Raw genomic sequence first — 12,808 nt, 5'->3', positions numbered from 1 at the left:
GAGGATGGATATAAATTAGCTGGTGAGCATGAGTATCTGTGGTGGGTGAAAATTTGGGGGTAAATAGAGGACAGTATTCAAGACAAAGGGACCAGCATATGCACAGACCTGAGGCAAGGAAAAGTTTGATCAGTGGAACTGAAAGGAGACTTGTGGGCCTAAAGCAGAGAGGGCAAGAGGAATTGTGGGGGAATTGCTGGTAGAGGACTGGATGGAGAGAGAGAAAGGAAGCAGAGTCCTGTAGGCCAAAGTAAGAAGTCTGAGTTTAATCCTAAAATCAAGTGTGTCTTCTTCTGAGAAAGAACAGAAAGACAAACAATGAATAAAATTACAAAAGAAATTCTGAAGTAAACTGATGGGAAGCAGAGTTTGCTTTGACAGTCTTGATCTTCATGGTATAGCAGGAGGATGTCTTCTGCTCAGTTTGGAGAAGAGGTGGGATCTTGAGTAAAATGACAAGGATTAACTTCTGTTGAAAATAAGGCGGGAAATCAATCAAAAACAAGTAAATAGCATTCTAATTAGCAGGGGAGGGTCCAGGTGAAGTTACACAGCATGAAAGAAGATAGAAGCAGTTGGGTCAGTTTTATGATTAATATTAGCAACTACTTCCAGTCCCAGAGCAGATCCAAGGAAAGCCAAAGATTTACTCAGGCTGGAAACTGATAAGGAAACTAGGTTAGAAATCCACGGGGTTCCACAAGGCAGAGCAAAAAGGGAGTGGAGGAGCAGATGGAGGTGGAGTGGGTGTGTTGGAAGGCAGGGGTAGAGAGGAATAGAGAACTGAGTGATGTGAAATCAGAAAAGGGAGGAGATAATGTTCAGGTAAATGGTTCAATTCAAATCAGTCTCACAAGGATGTGCTGAGCACCTTCTGTGTAGATTCTAGAGTTTGGAAATGAATGACAGTCTCTGCCCTCAGAGATGTCATCTTCTAGAAAGCTGATGTCAACAGAGAGTAGACAATAATGACTGATGATATAACACAAAAATAAGAATAAACTCAAAGATATGATGAAAATAATATGAAAATTGTTTTTATGGTACAAGGTGTTTTAATAATCACTACAGATATTTTATCAAATTTATTAGGAAAATTTCTCAAGAATTACTTTGATCTAAAAAAGAATATATATATATACACACACACACACACACACACACATATATATATATATATATATATATATATATATATATATATATATATAACTGAATCACCGTGCTGTACACCTGAAACTAACACAACATTGTAAATCAACCATATTTCAAAAAAATTTTATTTTAAAAAGAATTATTTTGGCTTCTTTTTCTGGAAATTGAAACACATTCTTTCATCAGAAAACTTTGAAAATTATAGTGCCCGAATAATAGTAATAGTAATAAACTAAATTATATAACTAAACACAGAATTATTTTAACTAGTCACACAAAGAATCTGTCTCAAATAATAAAATATACCATCCTTCCATTTCACTAAATGAAGGAAAAGAGAAAGAAGCTTTAGTCATAAGAAAGACACGGGCACAAATGGTTTATAACTGGCACTCTTTCCCCTTACTCTGACTTATTTTGCTGCTTGGCATTTTCATTGTCTAAAATTTGGTTTTCTGTATATTGACTGCCCGATGCCAGAAGGTTAGCTCCATGAGGGCAGGAATTGTTTGTCTGGTTTATCACTGTGCCTCTAGTACCTAGAACAGTGCCTGAAACATAGTAAGTAAGAACTCAACAACAATTCCACTTTGGGGTCTCAATCTTGGCTTGTTATATGATGTGTTTTTTAATGGAAATGATGGATGAAGTACATAATTTATAAATTTATAAAGTGTATAAATTATCAGTGATTTTCCATGAGTTAACATGTTAAGTTTTAAAAATTATAGCACTCATGTTTTATCTAATTTTGAAAGGAGAGATTATTTTTTTAATCTCTTAAAAAAATAAAAACAGGGCTTCCCTGGTGGAGCAGTAGTTAAGAATCCGCCTGCCAGTGCAGGCGACATGGATTCAAGCCCTGGTCTGGGAAGATCCCACATGCTGCAGAGCAGCTAAGCCCGTGCACCACAACTACTGAGCCTGCGCTCTAGAGCCCACAAGCTACAACCATTGAGCCCGCGAGCCACAACTACTGAGCCCACGTGCCACAACTGCTGGAGCCCGCACGCCTAGAGCCCATGCTCTGCAACAAGAGAAGCCACCTCAATGAGAAGCCCACATACCGCAACAAAGAGTAGCCCCCGCTCACCGCAACTAGAGAAAGCCCGCGCACAGCAGCGAAGACCCAACGCAGCCAAAAATAAATAAATAAAATAATTAATTAATTTATAAAAATAATAATAATAATAAATAAATAAATAATAAAAACAGATAACAACATCAGGTAACTTATCTGCATAAGTATACTGACTAAATGTCCCAGTGACAAAGTGTGCTGCATCGAACTTTATTTTTTCATTGAAACTCACCAGACTTCACACCAGAACCCTTGGTATCTGCCATGGCACTTGCTTATAACTAGAATACTAGTAAGTTGGAGCCCTGCACCCCTTGCCACACTACTCACTAGTCCAATGTATTTGCTTCTCGTTTTATGGTTACAGTCACTTCCAAGCCTACTTTTTACCAAAAAAAGTAAAAGCCAAAAATATCTTAAAACAACCAATATGCAAATACCTGTACCAAATAAAAATCATCCTATTGGTATTAGCATAAATCACAGCTCCTGAAGCTAGAGAGTGACATCACTTTATTTTTCAGTAACATTTTCCATATGGCATGGAGTATGGCTCAGAAAGTAGACGTGAAAGAAATTACAAAACTTCTAACTAACCAAAATGTTTATTTTTAAATAAAAAATTAAACATTTTAAAAACAAAAAGCTACATTTTAAAAAACATACAGAGTTGAGACATATTGTACAGAGGAATACAACTAAAGGTGCTTTACTTTTCAGAATCAGATTATATGCTCCGAGAACCACCAGCTATAATAGTTTTTCATTTTAATTTTAAATTGTTTAAGAAATAACCACATTACACATAAATCAGAAGGGGCTAATTATTCCAACAATTTATTTGAATAAATACAATAAAAAAAATTTATTTTAAGTTTAGTAGGAAAAGTTTTTTTTAAAGGCCGGCAGCTTAGACCAGACTTCATTCAGCAGTTCAAACTGCAAGAACATCACCTTTCCCTGTGGGGGTCTGTGCGGTGTCAGAAGCAGAATGCCATTCTGAGCTTAGGCCAGGTATTTTGACCAAAACTAAAAATGACTAAGCCACAGGAGGAGGCCAGATCGCTGGGTCTGCCCCATCTATCTGTGGATTTTCTCATTATGCATATATTTTAAGTGAAAATAAAGTGATATAAAATAAGTTTTAATGACTGTCTCACATAAGTAACTGGTTGGTGAGTTGCTTTTAAGCACTTGAAATACTTTATCCAGGCACCCTAAAATCTAAAGGAAAATGAAAATAAATACAACTTTAATAATATTCCTGAACTTACACTGAAAGCAGAGAATTTATTGTTGAAGATCGAATTCCTCAGAGAGGCAGCAGGTATTGGGAGTAAAAGTTGAAGGGAAGAAAAAAGGATGTGTATTTACTACAACTTTGAGGTGAACCAGTAAAACCTTACTATTGAAGGCAAACCCACTGAGATAGCAGAAGTTCAGGCAGGGGTAGAAGTCGAGGGGAAGAAAACTAGAAAAAAATTTTACAAATTGAATTTGTAGAAATCCCTTCAAACCAACAGTGGCTGGAATAAATACAAATTTTTTCATCCTCCCATTTGAAGATAAAACAGTCCCAAATGTCAATCGAATATGTGAGAAAAGTTATTTTTGGTATCATACAAAGCCTCAGAGATAAATATCTTCTCCTCATGGATGCTCCAGTGTTACAAAGATACTCTTTCTTTTGGCCAACCTATGTAATTTTTAAGGATATTGAAAATTACACAGAGTTAGGTTTTCTATTATAATATTTCATATGAGAATAGTCCAAAGAAAAGGAAGCTCACATTTACAGCTGGATGACGGTAAAAATGTACATTTTATATATTTGTTCATACAACACGACTAAAGAAACAGAAATAGTGATGCACTTTAAAAGTTATTTAATTCATCCCCCCTACTTTCAGGCAGGGTTTTCCCCAAAGTATCTTTAGACTGTTGACTATCTGTATTAGTTTAAACATCTGTAGAGAAGGAAATTCCTCAAACTCCCCTGGTATTCTATTCCTGTATTAACAGCCCTACTTCCAAGAAACTGGGCTTTGGTCATCACATTCTAATTAGTTACCAGCCAGCTTGTCTATCAACAAGTATTTGCTAAGTACACACAGGGAGAATGTTATTCTATTAGGTCTTTGATGATAGGCCTTCCCAGATAGTTACTCCTAATTGCTTCTCCTCTCAAATACAACCATAATCCTGGATTCAAATGCTCTTCCACTAACCTTTATTCATCCCAGTATGGACTCCCTATTACAATGGATAATTACGAGCATCCTATTAAAAACTGAATGCTTTCTTTACTTGTAACAATATAGCTTGATTTTCAAAACAATTTTGAAACAGTGTGTTACTTCAAAACAAGGTGGTGCTATCTCAATATTTCAAGTGAGGAAACTATGGCTCCCGAAGAATAAGTAGCTGCACAATTGCTAAATGGTTGAGTTTGTCCTTCCCACAGCAGCTACTGCAAATCAACCTTAATTTACCACCTCACCATTCACCCCTTCTTGCTCACAGATTATTATAAAACTTTATTTCTCCAAAGCTCATGTGGCTGGACTTCATTAAACTTTCTTTTCTTTAAATCTCCCTACACTTCCAATTTATACCTGGGTTCTCATTTTTTTCTCTTCTCAAATACTAACTCTTTTCAGTTTACCTGTATTCTAGACTATTCCTCTGCCTCCTCAAACCTTCCCATTTAACATGAATGTTGGATTTTAGCACTCTCATCTTGCCACCACCCCCTGACCTTCAAACATCTCGAAATATCTTTTCTAAAGAGAAGAAAAAGAAAAGAAAGAAAAATCTTGATCATAGCCTACTTACTTCTTTTTCTATCTGCCTTCCTAAACTGTTCCATCCAGTTACAGAAGGATCTTTCCTTGACCTTCTTCTGTCCTTTATAGTACTGACACAACCTCTTCTGGGAATTCCTTGAAATTCACTTCCTCCCTGTAGAATCCACCTCTTGTCTGGTTCTGCAGATAAGTCCCAAATCCAGTGTTCCCCAGCTTCTGCCTTCACTACCAGAGGGTTCACCCAATTGCAAAGTTGCAATGATGACCTCTAAGCTGAGGATACTAAAATCTACTTTCAAGCTTTAATCTTTCCCTTCAACTCAAATCCCTCAGATCTAGCTATTGACATATTTCTTTTCTTGGATGCATCTTAATCATCTCAAGCTCACTGTATTTGAAATGAAGCACATTATTCATAACAAAATTACAAACTTAATCATTTCCATCAATGGCAACTAAAAAACTTGATGAACTATCTATATTCTTCCCTATTCTTCATACTTCTCTCTATCCTGCATATCACCATCAGATTAGTATTTCTAAAACACTGGGAGTTATTTTTGTTTTGTTTTGTTTTTTAAACCATTTTTAAAATTGAACAAAACACTGTTTTTTCATAAATCACTTATAGCTTAAGAATCTATAATAGCTTCCATCACCATTTGCATCATGCTCAATCTCTTTTATCCAGCTTTTCAAGTTCCTATAGCAAAAGATGCTTACTGATCTACCAAACTGAATTTCTAATCTGAAACTTAACCAGTTTACTTACAGACCCATACCTCCTTGCTTAGATCACCAACTCTATCTATAATATCTGCCACTATCCTTTCTAAAAGTCTAAAATTCACACTTACTTCAAGACTTAGCCTCTTTCGAAACAGCTCCACTGATTCATTCTAAAATATAAGGTAGACCAAGGTCAGTTTCCTATTTTTGATACTATACTACAGTCTATGAAATATCACCATTATGGAAAGCTGGATGAAGGGTACATGGTATTCTATGTAGTATTTTTGCATCTTCCTGTGAGTCTGTAATTATTTCAAAATAAGAAGTTTAAAAAATATATGATGGGCATCAACTATATATATACCAGGCATAAGTAGGATGCTGTGTTCACAAAAAAGAATACAATATATCAATATATTGAGTCTTTCATGCACTTACTTTCTATCTGGAGGTATTATGGACTGACTTATGTCCTCCCTAAAATTCACAGGTTGAAGCCCTAACCCCCAATATGACTGTATTTGGAGATAGGGCTTTTAAAGAGGTAATTAAGGTTAAATGAGGTCATGAGGGTGAGGCCCCAACCCAAAAGTACTAGTATCCTTATAAGAGGAGGAAGACATACCAGGAGTGTGCATGCACAGAGAAAAAGGCCATGTGAGGACACAGAGGGAAGGTGGCCATCTGCAAGCCAAGGAGAAAAACCTCAGGAGAAACCAAACCTATGAGCACCTTGATTTTGGACTTCCAGCCTCCAAAACTGTGAGAAAATAAATTTCTGTTGTTTAGGCCACCCAGCCTGTGGTATTTTGTTATTAGTTTGCCCTAGCAAACTAATACAGTGGTAAGGGATGAAGTAAAAATATTAAACAATGGTACCCTACAATAAGTACTGTAAGAGCCATATGACTAGAGACCAGGGAAGCACAGAGAGGAACTAGTAGTGCCAGGAAGGCCAACGAATGCTTTGTGGAATATCATTTCTTCTGGGTCTTCAGAAATTAGTGGTAATTTTACCACCAGCTAAAGACTGACTCTCTAAGTCAAAGAAACTATTTAAAAGTATAGAAGCTTACAAAGCATTGTGTATATGGAAAATACTGAGAAATTCAGTATTAGTAAAGGATTTTAAGGAAGAAAGTAGAGAATATAAGGGTAGAAGGATAATGTGGGTCTATTTAGTAAGGAGCATTGTATTTCAGGCTTAGAACTTTTGATTTAATGTGGTAGGTAACACCTGTTGAATATTTTCAAGCAGAGAAGTAACATACCCAGATCCCTATTTTTCCAAAGAAACTCAAATTCATGGAAAAGTATAAATTCATTATGGATGTATACAGATTTAGCTACAAGAAAGGAAAATCCATACCATTAGCCATCACTATACACTTCCCCATGCCCACCTCACCCCCAGGCCTAGGCAACCACTAATATACTTTCTATCTCTATGAATTTGCCTATTCTGAACATTTTATATGAATGGAATCATATAATATATGGTCTTTTGGACTGGCTTCTTTTACTCAGCATAATGTTTTCAAGGTTCATCCATGTTGTAGTTCTTTTTATTGCTAAAGAATATTCCACTGTATGGATATACTATATTTATTTATCCATTCATCATTTGAGGAATATTTGGATTGTTTCCACTTTTTGATTATAATGTTGATATGAACATTCATAAGTTGTTTGTTTTTGATGGTAGTACTAAAAATAAAAGAGGATTTTTAATACAAGAAGACTATTGGTAGGTCATTTTAGTAGTCTGAATAGGAGATAAGAGCATTAGTAATGTAATGGCAATGTGGAGAGTGAAAAGAGATATATTTGGGAAGTGCTACCATCAGGTTTTGGTGACTGACTGAACATGGAGAGGAAAGGAAACAGACTCAAGATTGTTTCTGAGGACACTGGCCTGGGCGTTGGGTAATATCATTGACTGAGATCAGGCGCACCGTAGGAGATGAGTTTCACTCAGGCATGTGGAATTGGAGAGGACTGTGGGGTACTGATGGAGACATGTGAAACCTGGAAGACGTCAGACAGAAAGGTACAAATTTAGAAGCACGTGGAATTCAGGTGGTAGTTGGATCAGATTGTCCAGGAGACCATAAAGATGGAACACCAATAGTCAAGAGACAAAAAGGAACAAGAAGGCACAAAGCAGACTGGAAACGACAAGCCTGAGGGGGCCAGGAACAGTTTCCAACAGTAAAAGAGAAGCCAAGGGATGAAAACGTTCTAAGAAGGAAATGGTCTCACTGAAAAAGGCTGCAGAGCAGTCAAGGGGGTTGTAGGCAAAGTGCTCACCCAATTTAGCAATTATGAAGCCACTTGGGAAAAGGTTAAAAAAGTGCTCAGAGATCAATAACTTGCATGATTTGGCCTACTTTTGGAGAGGAGAGGCAGAGGTAGGAAGGAGGCAGAATCCATAAACTAGCTGCACAAAGTCCTGCAAAGTACCTGGGTTTGTTTATCAGAACTGAAATACAGACAAGCCCCATAAACACAGGTCATTGCCCGTGAATAATATAAAAGTCATTAATTTCCTGATTTATGAAACCAATCTTTGTTTTTTCCTTACCACCATTTCTGATACAATTATAGTCATTTTATTGTTGGCATTTTCTATCACAGTCTCGTTTTACAAAAGTTATATACGTTATTTGTAGGAAAATGTACACATTATATGGAAGAGAAATAGCAGGAGGACACTCAGACACCACCTATAACTGTGGCACCTAGGATAATTATCATTAACACACACCTCGGTTTATATGCTTCTGGACCAGATTGTGAGACGTGTATCACTGAAGCTCTGTCTTTTGCTTTCTGCCTTTGCTGACTTACTCAGAAAGACCTATCCTGCACCTCCATACCTATGTATCTACCTCTATTTCATTCTGTGTTTTTGTGTTTCCTTTTTTTTTTTACATTTATATCTCTTATCCATCTGAAATGTATCGTGGCACACAGAATGGGTTAGGGAATCTAACTATTTTTTCTCCAAATGGTTGGCCTGTTCCCAGCAACATTTTTCAATTAATTCACCTTGTCCTCTCTCCATTGCTTTGAAATGCCACATTAGCACATGAGATCAGAATTCAGGCTAGCACCTTCTAAATTCTTACATACATAATTTGGGGGAGGGGGGGATTCTCCTACTTATAGATGTTCTAATTATCCCAATTGTAATCATAAAAAAGCAAAAGCATAATACAAAGATATTCACTCAAAAACTAATTGGCCACTTATAAAATTAGTCTCTACTCCAGTATCTTTCCACATTTAACACTAGAGGAATCCCCATCTGCTATCAACTTTTTGTATTGGTTCATCTCTCACCAACTGTTGGAAACTGTTGCAAATACAGCATAAATGGGTTGCAGAGGGAAATTACAAATCTTGCAAATGATGCAAGATGCAATGCAGTTAAAGTGTTATTAGAGAACCGCTTGTATCACATGCAAGGACAGTACCCGGAGAAAATCTGGCAACTGAGGACAGGAATAAAGAAAGATGCAGATGTAGAGAATGGACTTGAGGACACAGGGAGGGTGAAGGGTAAGCTGGGACGAAGTGAGAGAGTGGCATGGACATATATACACTACCAAATGTAAAATAGATAGCTAGTGGGAAGCAGCCGCATAGCACAGGGAGATCAGTTCGGTGCTTTGTGACCACCTAGAGAGGTGGGATAGGGAGGGTGGGAGGGAGACGCAAGAGGGAGGAGATACGGGGGTATATGTGTATGTATATGGCTGATTCACTTTGTTATAAAGCAGAAACTAACACACCATTGTAGAGCAATTATACTCCAAAAAAGATGTTTAAAAAAAAAAAAAAAAAGAAAATCTGGCAATTGGTCCAGTTAACAATGAAGAGAAGAAAATTGGCTAGAATGATGACATGATAGATGTTTCTGAAGAAAATGGTTTGCATATCAAAGAAAGACCCCTAGGAAAATGGATAATGCCTTGGAATATTTTTTCCTAAAAATTACCTTCTTTGTGAAGGTGCTAGTTAGGCCAAATTTGAGTGTCCATCATCATACCAGAAACAAAGCAAAAACAAAAACCTCACACAATTCCTTCATTGCTGTATCTAAGAATTGGCACAAAATTGCAGGCATAACATAAATTTTGGCAAATATATGATAAACTTACTGTTAATTTTAATTTTACTCTTTTTCAAACAAATCTTTTGTTTTCCTAATGAAAACAATGAAATGTTGGTTCCAGTTTCAGGTATTCTTTTTCTGATACCAATTAGTCTCGAACCGTCTATACTTTAATCAATCTAGCAATCTACGGTAAACCTCAGCCTCAAGCACCTGCAGGGATGCAGCAAGTAACAAACAGGTATGATTAAGCCAGCTAGGCAACTAAAGGCATTCACATTCAGATTTTTTTTAAAACATTACCCTGGTGGCCCTCTGTAACTCTTGTTCTAAGGGTAGAATACATACCACTGAGATTAGAAAAAAGACATTTAATGAAAATGCAATATTCCCCAGCTGAAAGATGTGAATACAGAGGTACAGATAAGAAAAATACAAGTTTGATGGTTCTGTAATAAAAAGAATACCCAATAAAGATTAGGCTAAATCCTGATAGAGAAACTGAAGGTTGATAAAGGCAAGCAGGAGAAATGTGAGGCAAAGAAGTCCATAAGGTAATTCCCAGTGGGAAATATTTTCAAATTCTGGACACCAGGGAGGATGTTGTCATGATGGCCTTTACTGGAGCAAAGAAAGGGCACATCCAAGGTGCTGGGTTCATAAAGTCATGAGGCTAGAGAAGACCAAGAGTTTTTTATTCTGAGATTCATCTGCAATTTAATAGGGAACATGGTAAAATTACAGACACCCCTGCCTTTTAATATCAACCACTAAGTCACTTCATCTTCCTAGGGCCTTCGTTACCTCAGCTATTAAGAGAGGGAAGTAAACCAGATGATTTCTGAGTTCCTGCCCAGCTATTAAAAAAAGATCATGTCTGTGAAAAATGCTTGTATGCTTATGTGTTCAGTAATCTACTCCTTTCTAATATGCCACTTTACCTTCACATATTCTGAAACAACTACTATAGCTAAACATCATAAATTTCACAACTACTGGTTTGAAGCAGAAATAATCTCTGTAATAATGGTACCATGTCACCTATTGAGATAATAAAAATTAAGCACAAAGCAAATACAGGGTAAATCCTTATTATATTCCTCATAGCAAAGAAAAGAGACTGTGAAATTTCTGCCCTTTTCCTCCCAAAATCCTAGGCCAATTTAAGTGAAAACAAGGCCAGATCAAGAATAGCTCACACAGGAGGAGGCTCTGGCTAGAAATATATTTGTACCGTGTGGTCTGTGTGGTCTAGAGGGAAGCACAGTGGGCTACAAGATTTGGATTCTAGACCTAACCCTTCCAGTAACCATGTAACTCTGGGAAAGATATTTAGCTTTCCTTAACTCCATTTCTATTTGTAAAACAGCAATAATTCTACATGTTTCTTCCACCTCAAAAACGTGTTAAGAACGGAAATGAGTATGTGAAAAATCTGAGCTCTATGGAGGAAAGGTATTATAGGCAATAATGGAGCATGGTAATGACGAAGAGCACTGATTTAACAAATTTTAAGAACTCGCTATCATGATTGGATATGGCGGGAGGGAGGGACAGTCACTCAACTAAAGTCAAAAAGTGGGTCATCATTAAGTAAAAGCAATCAATTATGACCGCAACAAATACGCACAGCCTCAGTCTCTCCAACGGGATGAACTCGGCTAGACTAGCGTGACAGGCACACACCTGGCTTCCAGATTCCTGGTTTGTGAACAAACACATTTTCCACCTTCCTTCATTTCTCCCTCCCTTCCTTCTCTTCCTCCTTTCCTCTGCCTCTTCCTTCCAAACATTCAGAAATTTTACATCAAGGGTTTCTAAGGACACAGCCCTGAGGTTGCTTCCAAATCTAGTTATTTAAACAAATGTCTAAAGTTGTATAATCAATAAGTGTGACTAAAGAAGCATCGTTTCTCTCCAGGTGTCCAGGTGTTTGCTCACAGCAATGCCACCGGACTCCTAGTGGCTGTTCCCAAAGAGGCTCCAACAAGGATGTGGGGAAGAGAAGGCAGGGCTACCGAGGCCTGCACTGACAAACACACCAGCCAATCAGGGGGTCAGTCCATCTCTTTTTAAGCTTTCCCTTTTATGTATCTGGCCTTCTCCCTCAAGCCTCCTTTGTTTCTCCAATTGGCAAGAAAGGAGGGAGAGCCATATACTGATTGCTGATTATAGTGAACATTTTTCATTTACTATCTCATTAAGCCTATATATTTATTTCTTAGGAAAATCATCCTAACAGTGGACAGAGATGGATGAATTGAGGCCCAAGGACCAGTTAGGAGGACGTTAACAAGGGCAAGATGAAGAAGACCTAAATTAAGACAAACTATTAGAACTGTTTCTATGTAGGAAGGCAATTCTATTCTGAGATGCCATATTAGAAATATTATTTTGGAATGAAAGTTAGGTTCTGCCTGTGTATGATTAAGGCAAAAAATTTTCAAACCATAGAATACAGAATCCCATGGTCCCAAGCCGGCCATTCTCTCCACCCCAAATTTATAAGGTGAATTATGCATACATCTGTACAATGGTAATAATTATAGTTTGAATTTTTTGAGTGTATCTCTGTTCCAAGAATTGTGCTAGGTGCTTTACAAACATATAATGCCCTGGCAACAAGGAAGGCATTATTATACCCACTTTGAAAGGAGAAACTAGACTCTGGAAAGTTAACAAACATATCCAGGTCATATGAGCAGTAACATCAGCATGGGGGGGCGGGCGGTAAGTGTACGAAATGCATGTAAGGAGGAAGATGAAAAACTCCACACCACTTCCCATACTATGGTCCTTGCTTTAGGAGGAAATAGATGCTACCGCTGCTGCATTTAATAAATTCATTTACTTATGCTCCTTGCTGCTGCCACAAAGAGAGACACTAAGTAGAGCTAAGCGGGACTTGGGAGC

General features: G+C 37.4%; 1 protein-coding gene across 13 annotated transcripts in view; it reads right to left on the bottom strand.

The window, feature by feature from the left end:
* BBS9 (Bardet-Biedl syndrome 9) overlaps positions 1–12,808 on the bottom strand; it is a 471,319-nt gene that overhangs the window by 65,540 nt on the left and 392,971 nt on the right. The gene's annotated exons all lie outside the window — the stretch shown is intronic.

Source organism: Balaenoptera physalus (assembly GCF_965194825.1).
Source record: "Balaenoptera physalus genome assembly, chromosome: 8".
Classification (NCBI taxonomy): Eukaryota; Metazoa; Chordata; class Mammalia; order Artiodactyla; family Balaenopteridae; genus Balaenoptera; species Balaenoptera physalus.
The sequence above is the reverse complement of the archived record's forward strand: the minus strand, read 5'-3'. Positions and strand labels throughout refer to the sequence as shown.